A 14406-nucleotide genomic window follows, 5' to 3' on the forward strand; every position below is an offset into this window, starting at 1 on the left:
GAATCCACGTGTGGCAAAAAGGATGGATAATCTTCTGGCTTGGTTCCTGGTGGAGCCTGCATGTGGTTGTTTCAGGCTAATGTAAAAAAAGGGTACAGCATTTATTCTGCCAGGGCATTACATGTAATGTTTTATTTAATTCATATATCTGTGGTAACAGTCCTATTACCTTCTTTCTAATTGGCGTGACTGTGCGTAGCAGATCATGCCAAGAAAATCCTTGTTTTTTAAGTCAGAAATTAACCTGTTAGTGCTGAGATGTGGTAAACAAAGTTAGGCTCTGGTCACAGAAATTTGCAGGCTCTACGTACACCTTGAGTTAAATTACTTGAGTGGGTTCTGCAGCATGTAAGTACCATGGTAGGTGTAGGCCTAGCTGGTTAGGATTCTGAAAAACAGCTGAATGATAATACTTAATCAAATACGACTGCAGGGGCTGCAGCCTGCCAAGTTAAAAGATTTCATTTTAAAACAAGGTAAACCATTGTGTCTCCTTGATTAAAGGCATTAAAGTTTAGTAAGAGGTATGTGGCCTTATAGTGTTCTTACACATTGGTTTGCATTGGAAGGGACCTCAAAGATCATCTAATCCTTGGAAATACCCCTGTGGGCAGGGATGCCACCCACTAGATCAGGTTGCTCAGGACATCGTCTAACCTGGCCTTAAACATTGTCAGGGATGGGGCATCCACAACTTCTCCGGGCAACCTGTTCCAGTGTCTCACCACCCTCATGGGAACCATAAACACTGTACATGAATCATAAATACAAGTGTTGTGGGCCTGGGATGGCCCAGCAGAGGATGAAATACTGATACTGTAAACAAAGATTGGTGTCTTGGATTTATCTTCCCAATCCTATTTCCCACCCTCCCTAGATAAGTTTGGTGCACAGGATGCAAATTCAAGTCATGGCATCATTGCTTCCTCTCCACAGAGAAGGATGTTCAAGTTTCACCTGAAGCTACAAATCATTGCAGTCTTTAGCTGTTTCATGTTCACACTGATAAGTCTGTCCTGGGCCAGTGTTGGGAACACAGGTGAAGATGCTTAGGATGAGGGAGCATCATCCCGAGTGGAGAGGAAGGGTCTTTAATGGCCTGTGAACCTGTCTGTATTGGAGTGAACTGCCAAGGACTCCGACAGTCTTAAATGCTGCTGCATTGGGTGGCAACTGGCAGATTTGGAAGGCTCCATGTGAGCTTTTCTATTCAGTCCCCTTCCACAGGGACAGTCAATTTAACTGTGGAGGTGTGGACTGGAATTTTTGGCAGTTACCATTATCAGTGATAATGATAAATTCTCTGTTGGCTCTCCATTTGTGTCCTGCCTCAGCAATTGCACTTAGCTTGCAGGTGAGTGCTAGAATGCTCACTTTTGAACACACTTTTTGTGGAAACAAATGCTTGGTATTTGTAGGACATTGTGCGCTTGGAGTAACATGCAATTGTAGGAAAGATCAACACAGAAAAGCAGAATCCTGAGGCTGAGCTCAACCTGATCTTGACTTGCTGAGTGGTATCAGGTGAGTTATTTGACCCTTTCAGTGCTTATCACTCTAAATCATGAATCACATGTCTTGTGTACAAGGACATTTATTAAGATTTTAAGAACATCTTTATGTGGATGATTCTGGTGCCATGTTAAACTGATGATGAAGTTTATATTTTTAATAATTGATCACCTTATGATCTCCAGTGTTTTTAACTACTCTATTGATTGCCATTTCTAACAGATACAGACAAAAATAAGTCCTTGGCACTTAACGTTCCAGTTAAATGCTATATCACACCCACATCTTTTCAGTGCAGTAATATTCAAATAAACCCACAAACCAACCTCAACAGAAAAGCAAGCTGTCCAGCCAACTGACAATTAAATTGACATGTTTTTTTCTTCTGAAAGGCCATATTCTTAGGTGGCCTCTACCATCTTGAGCACATGTGAAAAAAGAAATCACAGTGTAGTTGGCTGGGCTTCAAGGCTGCGTTGTGTCGGTGACGCAATGACCAAAGTTCAGCCCAGAGGTTTTGTGTGAGAGGGAGGTCAGGTTCAGGTTACGGTTTTGGTCTCCTGCTGTGTTTGTTTTTTTCCTCCACACACGGAAAGAGGTGCCACAGCCATTTTCTCCTGCCCAACCCCGCTATTTCCAGCCTCCTCCCCTTTCTACTGTGGATTGCTTCTTGCTTCTTTATTGCTCTTAGGTATTACAGCTCCCCCCAGGTTTGTGAAATATTCCTTGCTCATTTTCACTCTCTTCCAGGGTTTGCTTCTCATATTCTCTTATTTCATTTTGAGGTATTAGAATTCCCTGTAACCATCAGATAAAACAACAGTGTGTAGTGGACAGAAATGACAGCCACTCATGTAGAAGGTCAGTTGTTGGCTGCTGTTAAATCTTGTGTCACAATGCCAGAATATTTTATAAGGTGTAGAGCCTGGACAGCCAGTACAGAAACCATCCTCTGTTATAATGTTGCCAACAGCTGCAGATGTGTGTTTACATAGGACAAAAACCAAGAATCTTTGTCAAAGAACATCTTTTTTGCACTGCTCCTGCCACTTGCTCCGCAAGGGTGTATATTTTAATTTTTTTTTAGCTACCACCAGTCAAGGAGCTGGATATGAACGCTAGCCAAACGTGACTCAGATGAGAACAGGGCTGAAAACAGAGAAGACAAACAACATGTCTATACTATTTGCTGGCTCTCCAGTAATGGCTTACGTAAAAGATAAGTTTATCAGTTATTCATCAGAGACTTTATATATCAGTAGAAACACAGGGGAGTGCTAGATATAACTGTACTGAAATCAGAAGGGGAATTGGGTTCATATATGCACCAAACATCAAGCAAGTCTATGTAACATTAAGACTCCCACCCACCTTTACCACTTCTTTACTGACACACATCCTGTATTCCATTAACTGCTGGAGCACGTCCAGAGGAGGCCACTAGGATTATTAGAGGGATGGAGCACCTCTACTGTGGGGAAAGGCTGAGAGAATTGGGTTTGTTCAACCTGGAAAAGGGATGGTTTAGGGATGACCTTATTGTGGCCTTCCTGTACCTGAATGAAGGCTACAATAGAGATGGAGAGGGACTTTTTACAAGAGCATTTAGTGACAGGACAGGGAGGAATGGATTCAAACTGAAAAAGAGTAGATTTAGGGTAGATACATTCAAAAAAATCTTTACTGTGAGGGTGGTGAGGTCCTGGCACAGGTTGCCCCAGGAAGCTGTGGGTGCCTTGTCCTTGGCAGTGCTCAAGGCCAGGCTGGATGGGGCTTTCAACAACCTGGTCTAGTGAAACATGCCTCTGTCCATGGCAGGGGGGTTGGAATGAGATGTAGATGAACTTTAAAGAAGTCACTTCCAGCCCAGGTCATTCTGTGATTCTATGAACCACTTAATTCACCCCTTGCTGCACTCTTCATTTGTTGTAGCTCCTCAGTTAAATGCACTATTTCTATACAGAGCACATAATTAATGAGTTTTATTGACAGTTTGCTACTGAACAGCCTAGAGCAGGAGTTGGAGTGACTCAGAGTAGGAAAGGCTGTGCAGCAGCCTTTCTCTCGCTCTGCATGAATTTGCAGAGATAATGAGCCTCATTCTGATCATCTGAGTTCAGCTCCACTGATTTCATGATGTCCACTGGTGCAAATAAGATCTGTGCTGCTCTCCCTGACACCACCCAGGTCAGACTGTAGTGATGGGTGCTGTGAGTTATCCCCAGCTTTACTCCTTCTGAACTCGCTGACTGTCTGGGGCTGATCCTGGATGAGAGGAAGGAGGTATTTACCAGCATGGTTGGAAACTGCCCTCCCTTCTTGCCCTCCCTTCTTGGTGTGCAGTTTGCAGGAAGGCATCTCTGGCCAGAACCACTTTTGTAATGTCACTCTTAGCCCCAGCAGCTGAGGAGCCACTGTCACCAGTTCTATGCAGTGGTGACAAAAAATAGAGGGAGAAATCCCCTTATGGTTGTGGTAAGAGTTATTATTTGACTTGTCTAAGTTTTTCATGTCTCTTTAATGTTTCCTAGAGATAAGCTGATTATATAATATGGAAAAAAATATAGCCTTTATGTCTAAAACTTAAAAATGTATTCAAGAATGTTGTTGAAGCGTCCACAATTCTGAGTGCTCAGCTATGGGCAGGAAGGTAAAAAAAGAGGGGTTTTGTTTGATAATTACTGAGATGAAAGAAACCCACAGCTCAATTTGCAAGTGGATTCGGTGGCCTGGCACATCAGAGCCACAAAGATATAAGGCCTTAGTGGACACCGGCTCACAATGTACTTTAATGCCATCAAGATACGTAGGGGCAGAATCCATCTCCATTTCTGGGGTAACAGGGGGATCCCAACAGCTGACTGTACTGGAAGCTGAAGTGAGCCTGACTGGGAAGGAATGGCACAGACACCCCATCGTGACTGGCCCAGAGGCCCCGTGCATCCTTGGCATAGATTACCTGAGGAGTGGGTATTTCAAAGACCCAAAAAGACTTCGTTGGGCTTTTGGCATAGCTAATGTGGAGACAGAGGAAATTAGACAGTTGAACACCTTGCCTGGTCTCTCAGAGGACCCCTCTGCTGTGGGACTGCTGAAGGTTGAAGAACAATTGGTACCGATAGCCACAGCAACAGTGCACCGTCGGCAATACCGCACCGACCGAGACTCTGTGACCCCTATACATGAGATGATCCGTGACCTGGAGACCCAGGGGGGGGTCGGCAAGACTCGCTCACCCTTTAATAGCCCTATATGGCCAGTGCGTAAGTCCGGCGGAGAGTGGAGGCTGACGGTGGATTACCGTGGACTCAATGAAGTCACACCACCCCTGAGTGCTGCTGTGCCGGACATGCTGGAGCTCCAGTACGAGCTGAGTCCAAGGCAGACAAGTGGTGCCACCATTGACATTGCCAATGCCTTTTTCTCCATTCCTTTGGCAGCGGAGTGCAGGCCACAATTTGCTTTCACTTGGAGAGGTGTGCAGTACACCTGGAATTGACTGCCTCAGGGGTGGAAACACAGTCCTAGCATTTGCCATGGACTGATCCAGACTGCACTGGAAAAGGGTGAGGCTCCAGAGCATCTACAGTACATTGACGACATCATTGTATGGGGGAACACAGCGGGGGAAGTCTTTGAGAAAGGAGAGAAGATAATCCAGATTCTCCTAAGAGCTGGTTTTGCCATTAAACGAAGTAAGGTCAAGGGACCTGCTCAGGAAATTCAGTTCCTAGGAGTGAAGTGGCAAGATGGACGCCGCCTAATTCCAACGGAGGTGATTAACAAAATAGCAGCCATGTCCCCACCAACCAGCAAGAAGGAAACACAGGCTTTCCTAGGTGTTGTGGGCTTTTGGAGGATGCATATCCCCGAGTACAGTCAGATTGTAAGCCCTCTCTACCTTGTGACACGGAAGAAAAATGATTTCCAGTGGGGCCCTGAACAACAACAAACCTTTGAACAAATTAAACAGGAGATTGCCCATGCGGTAGCCCTTGGGCCAGTAAGGACAGGACAGGACATGAAGAATGTGCTCTACACTGCAGCTGGGAAGAATGGCCCTTCCTGGAGCCTCTGGCAGAAAGTGCCTGGGGAGACCCGAGGACGACCGCTGGGATTCTGGAGTCGGGGATACAAAGGATCTGAAGCCAGCTATACACTAACTGAGAAAGAGATCCTGGCTGCTTATGAAGGAGTTCGAGCTGCCTCAGAAGTGATCAGCACCAAAGTGCAGCTCCTCCTGGCACTCCGACTACCAGTGCTGGGCTGGATGTTCAAGGGAAGAGTTCCTTCTACACATCACGCCACCGATGCCACATGAAGTAAGTGGATCGCTCTGATCACACAGCGAACCCGGATAGGGAATCCTAATCGCCCTGGGCCAATCACCAATTGGCCCGAAGGTGAGAGTTTCGGACTATCCTCTGAAGAAGAGGAGGAGAAGGTGACACGGGCTGAGGAGGCCCCACCATATGACAAGCTACCAGCAGATGAAAGGCGATATGTGCTCTTCACGGATGGCTCCTTTCGCATTGTAGGGACGAACCGAAAATGGAAGGCAGCTGTATGGAGTCCCACACGGCGAGTTGCAGAAGCGACCGAAGGACAAGGTGGGTCAAGTCAGTTTGCAGAGCTTAAAACCGTTCAGTTGGCTTTGGATATAGCTGAACGAGAGAAGTGGCCAAGACTCTATCTCTACACTGACTCATGGATGGTGACCAGTGCTCTGTGGGGATGGCTGGAGCGATGGAAAAAGGCCAACTGGCAGTGCCAAGGGAAACCCATCTGGGCAGCAGAGATGTGGCAGGACATCGCTGGCCGGGTAGAGAAGCTGAGTGTGAAGGTCGGTCATGTAGATGCTCATGTACGCAAGAAACAGGCTAATGAGGAGCATTGTAACAACGAGCAGGCGGACCGAGCTGCCAGGATTAAAGTCTCTCAGGTAGATCTGGATTGGCAGCACAAAGGAGAATTATTTCTGGCTCGATGGGCCCATGATGCCTCTGGTCACCAGGGGAGAGATGCAACATACAGATGGGCTCGTGACCGAGGGGTGGACTTAACCAAGGACATTGTCTCACAGGTCATCCATGACTGTGAGACATGTGCTGCCATCAAGCAGGCCAAGCGGGTGAAGCCTCTATGGTATGGTGGACGGTGGTCGAAGTACAGGTATGGGGAAGCCTGGCAAGTTGACTACATCACGCTCCCCAAAACCCGCCAAGGCAAGTGCTATGTACTGACCATGGTAGAAGGAAGTACTGGATGGCTGGAGACATACCCCGTGCCTCATGCCACTGCCCGGAATACCATCCTGGGCCTTGAAAAACAAGTCCTGTGATGACACGGCACCCTGGAGAGAATTGAGTCTGATAATGGGACCCATTTCAAGAATGGCCTCGTAGACACCTGGGCCAAAGAGCACGGCATTGAGTGGGTGTATCATATCCCCTGCCATGCACCAGCTGCTGGAAAAGTTGAGCGGTGCAACGGACTGCTGAAAACCACCCTGAAGGCACTGTGTGGGGAGACTCTCAAACACTGGGAGCTGCATTTAGCAAAGGCCACCTGGTTGGTCAACACCCGAGGCTCCGTCAATCGAGCTGGCCCTGCCCAATCAGAACCTTTGCATACTCTAGATGGAGATAAAGTCCCCGTGGTGCATATGAGAGGTATGTTAGGGAAGACTGTTTGGATTAGTCCCACCTCAAGCAAAGGTAAACCCATCTGAGGGATTGTTTTTGCCCAAGGGCCGAGTTTCACCTGGTGGGTAATGCAAAAAGATGGGGAGACACGTTGTGTACCACAAGGGGACCTAATTTTGAGTGAGAATGGTCTGTAATGTTTCATTGTATATATATATATATAGATGTATATAGTTTTAAAGGGATATAGTTTTTAAAGGGGGTTAATTTGGGCATGACATGGATGGCATAGAATAAGGGGTGGATAATGTCCTAGTTAGGACAGCTGAGACCAGTTCATCACTGTATGGGTGTAACCCAAAACTGTGTATTCTATAGCCTTCCATGCCATTTCCCAGAAACTGTTATCAATAAACCATTTACACCATCTGCACATAGAGCCTGACTCCTCAGGCTATAAACTAGGTGCTAAGAGACCTGCGAGATAGGAGTTGCTCTTGTCCTCACACCCATTAAGGAACCCCCCGCCCTGAGGGAGGTAGTGAGCATTCCTGCCTGAACTGGAAGATACATAATCTTGGAGTCTTGGGACCTTTGGAACAACTCGTGGGATCCAGAGGAAGACTGCAGCTCACTGCTCTCAACCAGACTGCAGCTCACTGCTCTCAACCAGACTGCAGCTCACTGCTCTCAACCAGACTGCAGCTCACTGCTCTCAACCAGACTGCAGGCCACCACTCTCGACTGGACTGCAACCACCACTTTTCAACCAGACTGCAATCACCACTCTTGACCAGACTGCAACAGCACTCTCACCAACAGGTTTTCCCCTCTCCTTTTCCTTTGGACTCAGGGGGCCCAAAGAACACCACTCTGTTCATGCCCCAGGGTGCTGAGTTATATATTTGGGTTTTGTGGGTTAAAACCAATTGTTTGTCTGTATAATTGTACTTATTGTATTATTTTATTAAATTGTTATTCTGATTTATAATCTGTCTTTTGAGTTGAGTTCATTTCCCCTGCTGGTTTACCTTTAAACCAGCACACTTATTACTGGCATAACTTTCAAAATAAAAATCAACAGGTATGCATATGGATACTATGTTATGAAGAATGTAACTGGAAATAAATGGGAATCATTGATTAAGCTGGTTAATCTTACAACATATGAAACACTGTAATTTGGACCTTCACTTGGAGTCTTTTAACTGGCAGCAAGGACACAGTTAAAGATGTGGTATGTTTACTTGTGATTTCTTCTCTACATATCTTTATCTCTGGTTGTATTAAAATATTTTACATTTAAAAGCAGCAAAACACATAGAAGTAATTTATCATTTTATTGGCGCTACTGTTAATTTAAATGCTGACACTACCTGTTGGGAAAGTTGAAATCTGTTTGCTGGGATAGTTGGTACAGGGTGAAGGTCACGCTTGGCTGTAGTCCTGATTGTTTTGTTAGCACGAGGGGTTTGTCTGCTTGGGCAGCTCCTGGCTTGTGGTGAGGTGGAGTGCCCAGTGTCCATCTGGCTGTTGTGGGCAGTGAGTGTGAGGTGCTGTGTCACACGCCTCTGCTGCTCCATGTGTGCCAGGAGGAGCCACTGCTGCCAGGGATCACTGCCACAGGCACTGGGCAGGATTCTGGGCTCAGAGCATGGCCCTACACCATTTTTGAAACCAGTTCCCTGTGCCTTTGAGTTTGCTCACTGACTGCTGAACCCATAAGGCCCCTCTAGCCTCTGTTACATCAGTGCCGAACTCCACTTGGGTTTGTTACTTTTTTAGAGAATCCCGAGGGTCCCATTTGGCTGTTCAGTGGGAGAGTGGAGGGTGGGCGACAGCTTGTGAGGTCACCTCTGCTGGCAAGCAGCTCCCATGGCCTCCAGCCGTCCCCTCAGCAGCTGGCTTTCCAATGGCAAGGAAAGATTTTGTTGAGACGACCCAGGGGAAAGGCCTGTATAGTGTCCGAAGACTCTACAGAGTCCTCGTGCTGGGCAGTGACAGGAAAGCTGCTCCCCTGCAGGGAAAACCCTGTGTTTCTGTGCTTGTCTGCTCTCCCATTATCACTGACCTCAGTGCCATGTTTACCTTTGCCTGCTGTGTGGTAGGTGTGGGATATAAGCACATTTGTCCAGGGTAGGGTGTGATTCTGCTCCCTTGGAGCCTGAGGGTTGGCTGTAGGTAACAGGAGATCACCCACTAACTCTGGGTTCCCAGAGGGTGTGAGCTGTGGCTCTGCCACTGCTTGTGCTGTGCCAAGTACTGATCACACACCAGCTCTGGGACAATCTTACTAGCGAGGTACAAAGCAATCCTATTTCAGTGGCTTAAAGAGGTACTGCTGTGCCACTGAGTCACCATAACCTGCTTGCTGCTCACTCATAGCCTTCCCTCACTGCCAAAAACACTTCAGCACAGACAATCCTCAAGCTAAGCCTTACTTTTTCACAGTCAGGAGTGAGGACGGTTGTCACATAGGTGATCAGCAGTAAAACGTGAAGCCATAATAACTTGGTTGCCTTTGGTTGTACACGCAACACAGTATTTAAGGAATCTCTTTTTCAGCAAGAGAGAACTATTTAATTTCTTAATGATTTGGGATCAAATTTGTCCCAGTGGGGATCTATACAGGGCTAATCAATAATGCCAAGTTTAAGAAGGAAAGAATAGCCAGGGAAAATTTTTCTGGTTTAAATAAATATTTTTTTTTTTTTTTTTTAAGGAAAGACTTAGTGTTCAGCAGATGAATGGTAAAATGTAGTGGGTAAGGTATTTAGTGGCATGGGGAAATTTCTTTCAGTGTTTTCAGATGTTTGTAATATTTAGGTTAATTGGTAAATCCAATACCATAGTACTTTGTCCCATAGATCCATATTAAACAAGGCAAGGAGCGAACAGGGAAGTTTAATTCCATGACACACAGCTGCAGATGCACAACTATTAAAGGGGACATACAAAGGCCTTTGGAAAATCAGTATTGTGTGTAGGCTGGGTTTTGAAGTGTGGATTGAAATGACGATACAAAAATTTTAGTTTCTTTAAAAGTGAGGAAAGTAATTTTAGTGGTGTGTTTGAGGACAAAATGACAAATCACAAGTTTGGCACTGACAAATCCTTGCCAGAGCCTTAGACGTGACCTTGGCTGGTTGTGCTCCAGTGCTCAGAGTATTTACCTGACCACATGTTCTTTTTAGGTTAGAATTGTATTCTTGTCAGTAACATATCACTTCTGCATGGGTATAACTTCAGATCATTGAGGAAAAAAACCCTGAATTACGAAGGTATGATGTTAAATTAGTTCACATACTAAATATCTAGATTTTACTTTTGCATTTCACAGCATGGTAACAGAAGTGTGGAAAATTTTTCTTGGAAAATTAGAATGAATTCCAGAAGAAACTGAGGCAGACACTCTACTTTTTCCTAAAGCTATCTTCCACTATTCCCCATAGCTAAGTATTTAAAGCTTGCAGGATCAAGGCCTAACAAGCCACACATCCTTCTTACTGTTGGGGGTGGTTTTTTTATCTCTAGGAAGACAAAATTCTCCATGTCTCTGTGTTAAAATGATTGGAAATTGAACTTAGGGGGATCTAGCATGTGATTACTTTTTTTAGACAGGATTTTCTTCATAACTGAATTGGACTGAGTCTTTTTTTTTCTCACAAACCAGATGGTAAGTGATTCAGTACTTTTAGCAGTAGAAGAATGATTTGTTTTCTCTCCTCAGTAGTTGATGTGAATGTACTTTTCTTTATCTATTTACATATTATGTAAACACACTTTACCTGCATTTCTGTACATAGGTTACAGTCCTGATCCTGCAAAGAGCCCTATATAGGCAAGGCCCTGCACACAGGAGTTGACATTGCTCACAGAGATTGCATGGAACTTGTGGCAGGGTTCTAACTGTATTTGTATTTTTAGGTAGGTGCTTACATTTAGGATGCTGTATGAGGATGTCAGCACAACTGTAACTCCACAAAACAATTGAGAAACTTTGCACACTTTACTTATTTTCACCCGGCAGCATCTCTGGGGTGCCCTTAATCTTTTCTGCTGTCTTCCTGCAGTAGGCTGTAGCCCTTGTGACAAAATTTTGAGTTACAGCTGAAAGCTTTATCCTTTAATTGTACAGTATTGGGGTGAGTTCTTCCTGGTGTGCAGGGGGAGCAAGGGCCTCATTCATGTAACCTTTTGGACTTGTACTGATGCTACTCCCTTCCCTCAGTGACAACTATCTGTGAGAATATTGAAAAAGCTGCCTTTCACGTGTGAAATCACCTGATTTCTTACGGTTGTCTGCATCTATGTGTATATGCAATATTAAATCTGAATGCTAAATGCAGGCTGTTCCTTGTTTTGTGCTAAATAAAACATACACTCAACCCATATATAGGCTGTGTCTGCATATGGGTATTTGAGGCAGAAGGATCTGAAGCTGATAGCAGACTATAGGCAAATACTATGTCACAGTGTCCAGCCACTGATCCCATATAGGAGAAGGTACAAGCAAGGTTGCCCACAAGCAGCCTTACCTATGTCCTTTCCAAGCAGTTCAGAGCTGTTTTGTAAATTTGATGTGCTTTTTGCTATAGCTTTGCCTGAGAATTAAAACGTTGAATGCATAGAGTTGTACTGAGACGATAATCCTCCACTTCAAAAACAGTGACCAGTTTCTCTCTTTACAGATCTGGCTGTACACAGTTGGAATGGAATTATCTGATTCTCTTTTTGGTTCCTGCCTCATCTAGGCAGGCTTTGGTTGAGTCACTGGGGGTTTGCTCACAGAGAAGCTGGCTGGCCCCTTACCTTGTTTTCCAGGTTTACCAGAGTTGAAACCCAGTTCTTAGCATCTCCCACTTGAGAAATGTGACAATCTTCTCCTTCCAGGTGTTCTAACAGGGAAAAAAAGACATGTGAATTAGCGTCAGAAATATTGATGTCAAGTTTTCCCCCTCAATTAAATTACTCAGTGGAAGGGTGGCAGAAGGGGGCCCTTGAAACTAGCACTGTTTTTTTGGCACAGATCAGTAGTCAAGCTGTGGTGATTCACTGTGCCTTGTATTTGTGTGATAAATTACTTTTCCCTTTATGCAAGGGAAGCATTTTGGGTTTGCCTCTCGGGCTGTGTGGTCACACAAGGTGGCAGAAAACTGTCTGCAGGATGGAGCTGCATGGGGTGGCATGGAAATCCTGTCTGAGGTCGGACTGCCTGATGGGAGGAACGGGAGCTGGTTCGGCCAATGCTCTGTGTGCGTTGTGTACCAAGGGCTGTTCCTCTGAGCCTCACCAGGGTCACAAAGTGGCACATTTTTTGATAACTGGGAAGTGCTCTATTACATTACCAGAAAGAAATAAAAGCACAAAGCAATGATTGTGAACTTCTAAAAGCTGTGTCTGTAGAAGAGCAGAGCAGTGACTCCTAACTCAGTGGTTGTGGGCATGCAGGGACAGTGGGATTAAGATTTCTGTTCTCTCAGGCTGGCTGCCCATGCTCTTGCACTTGTTGTAGTTGACTGGCTGGCAGCACTGTGCTTGTTTCTCAGTCCACAGTTCCTAGTGTCCCCTGGCACCAACTACCTGTCCCTCACTGGCCAGGGAGTGTGACAGTGGCTGTGACATGTATAGCAAATGAAGGGAGTCCAGGAGAAGTTAAACCAAGATGATCTGTCAGTCAGGGAGAACGAGCAAAGTCTGCCCTCAGTGTGGAGGGCACTGAAGAAACAGGGTTGGAGACCAGTTATCTGTTGACTCTTTTGTGTCCCAGGGAGTAAATACCGTGGAGAAAACTTGGCTCAAGGCTTTGAGGACCAAGTAATTGCTGTAAGCTCTAAGTTATGTAGGACATAAGTGTGCATTTATAAGTACTGGAAGTAATGAAGAGGGTTTCTTCTGGTTTCAGTTAATAAAAGGGCACGTTCTGTACAGTTTGTTTACTTGATTGGTTTATTTTATTGTGTGTAAATACACCGTAGAAACAATTTTATCTTTTGTTCAGTGATACTCAGCTGGTGTGCTTCTTGTAAATCCAGTGAATTAAGGGGAATGAGTAACCTGCTCTGGTCTGTCTGGGAAACAAGGTCCATTTCTAATTAAGGGCCATGAGGGATATGGTGGGGCTGCAGAGGAGCTGGAAGGACAGTGGGCAGAGGGGGCAGCGTGTGCTACTGAACAGAAACATCCAGACCGTGTGTGCCATGGGCACAGCAACTCACTGGAGATGGCAGTTATCTCAGTGGGAAAGGAGTTCTACACTCCCATGTGTGGTATGAAACTTTGGCTTCACTGATCTTAGTGGAAACGATGTGGTTTTGCACTGGGGCAAATGAGAGCAGAATCTGGCAAACTGTTAATAGCTTTTTGTATTTGGGGCTGAAATAAAGTGGCTGTGTATGCAAATAATTGTGCAAGAGTGACTCCTGAGTGACTCCTGAAAGGAGAATTCAGTATTTAATTGTTGGAAATACAAACTGGCACAAATCTCCTGGTTTGGCTGAGCTATACTTGACCTGTGACAGAGAGAGCAAAGGTGATTTTAAGTCCTGGGATCCGAGGGGCCAGTGTGTAGTGTAACTCAAGGCAGAGTCAGCGTGTTGGCTGCTTTGTAATTACAGATGCTTATTTTGTGTACAAAACCAGTTGATTGATTATCTTTTGTTTCCATTATCTCATCTCAATCTTTATGTGTGGATCTGAGCTATTTGAATTCAAGGGGATGGCATATAACCAGAGTTTAAAAAAAAAACAAAAAAAAAGGGTTTGATAACAAAAAGTTGCTTGTTCTAATATAAAGATGTTCTGATGTAACCAAAATGATGAAATTGGTTAAGCCTATGTGCAGAATCTGAAAACTTTGTGGGAAACCTAACAAGTTGAAAATAACCTTTCTTCTGCTCCATGACCTGCATTTCTTGCAGTATTTTGCCCCCTGCCTTGGAACAAGGATAGTTTAGCTCTTAGAATATAAAAGAGACAATTACAAGCAATCACGATGCTGTAGCTTAACACTGTCACTCCTCAGCTGTGCTTCAGGAACCAACTGAACTTCAGGAACTCTGCTCTCCTGCAGAAATCACGTGGTGAATTACGTTGGCTTAAGTCATCTTCGTTTTGTTAAATTCTTAAACTGTGGTAATCTCACCACAAGTTCTCAGCTGTCCTTATGCCTAGAAATGTGGCCATCCCATTTTAAACTCTGGAAAGCAGAGAATGTTCTTCCTGTGGTCAAGATTTAAAAATACTTTCA

General features: G+C 45.0%; 1 long non-coding RNA gene across 1 annotated transcript in view; it reads left to right on the plus strand.

Annotated features, from left to right (window-relative positions):
- The first annotated feature begins 1393 nt into the window (after positions 1–1393).
- Positions 1394–14406, plus strand: part of LOC135417832 (uncharacterized) — a 61552-nt gene continuing 48539 nt past the window's right edge. Inside the window, exon 1 of the long non-coding RNA XR_010432229.1 lies at positions 1394–1524. This is a non-coding gene — a long non-coding RNA (uncharacterized LOC135417832). The remainder of the gene's footprint in view (positions 1525–14406) is intronic.

This window comes from Pseudopipra pipra, chromosome 8 (genome assembly GCF_036250125.1).
Source record: "Pseudopipra pipra isolate bDixPip1 chromosome 8, bDixPip1.hap1, whole genome shotgun sequence".
NCBI classification, from domain to species: Eukaryota; Metazoa; Chordata; class Aves; order Passeriformes; family Pipridae; genus Pseudopipra; species Pseudopipra pipra.